This window comes from Schistocerca americana, chromosome 1 (genome assembly GCF_021461395.2).
Source record: "Schistocerca americana isolate TAMUIC-IGC-003095 chromosome 1, iqSchAmer2.1, whole genome shotgun sequence".
Taxonomy (NCBI): domain Eukaryota; kingdom Metazoa; phylum Arthropoda; class Insecta; order Orthoptera; family Acrididae; genus Schistocerca; species Schistocerca americana.
This window is the reverse complement of record NC_060119.1, coordinates 406,082,488-406,083,726: the sequence shown is the minus strand read 5'-3', so window position 1 is coordinate 406,083,726 and position 1,239 is coordinate 406,082,488.

Sequence of the window (1,239 nt, the reverse complement as noted above, 5' to 3'; positions counted from 1 at the left end):
CTGAAATAATGTCACTTGTTGGTGTCTGCACCTGTTCAACATTACTGGGTGCCACTGATAGACTGCTTCTACTGAAATAATGTCACTTGTTGCTGTCTGCACCTGTTCAACATTGCTGGATGCCACTGATGGAACTGCTACTACTGAAATAATGTCACTTGTTGGCGTCTGCACCTGTTCAACATTACTGGGTGCCACTGATGGAACTGCTTCTACTGAAATGGTGTCACTTGTTGATGTAGCACCTATTCAACATTACTGGGTGCCACTGATAGACTGCTTCTACTGAAATAATGTCACTTGTTGCTGTCTGCACCTGTTCAACATTGCTGGATGCCACTGATGGAACTGCTACTACTGAAATAATGTCACTTGTTGGCGTCTGCACCTGTTCAACATTACTGGGTGCCACTGATGGAACTGCTTCTACTGAAATGGTGTCACTTGTTGATGTAGCACCTATTCAACATTACTGGGTGCCACTGATAGACTGCTTCTACTGAAATAATGTCACTTGTTGCTGTCTGCACCTATTCAACATTGCTGGATGCCACTGATGGAACTGCTACTACTGAAATAATGTCACTTGTTGGCGTCTGCACCTGTTCAACATTACTGGGTGCCACTGATGGAACTGCTTCTACTGAAATGGTGTCACTTGTTGATGTAGCACCTATTCAACATTACTAGGTGCCACTGATAGACTGCTTCTACTGAAATAATGTCACTTGTTGCTGTCTGCACCTGTTCAACATTGCTGGATGCCACTGATGGAACTGCTACTACTGAAATAATGTCACTTGTTGGCGTCTGCACCTGTTCAACATTACTGGGTGCCACTGATGGAACTGCTTCTACTGAAATGGTGTCACTTGTTGATGTAGCACCTATTCAACATTACTGGGTGCCACTGATAGACTGCTTCTACTGAAATAATGTCACTCGTTGGTGTCTGCACCTGTTCAACATTGCTGGATGCCACTGATGGAACTGCTTCTACTGAAATAATGTCACTTGTTGGCGTCTGCACCTGTTCAACATTGCTGGGTGCCACTGATGGAACTGCTTCTACTGACATAATGTCACTTGTTGGTGTCTGCACCTGCTCAACATTGCTGGGTGCCACTGATGGAACTGTTTCTACTGAAATAATGTCACTCGTTGGTGTCTGCACCTGTTGACCATTGCTGGGTGCTACTGCTGGAACTGTCAACTACTTGTTTATTGAACTATGGAAAG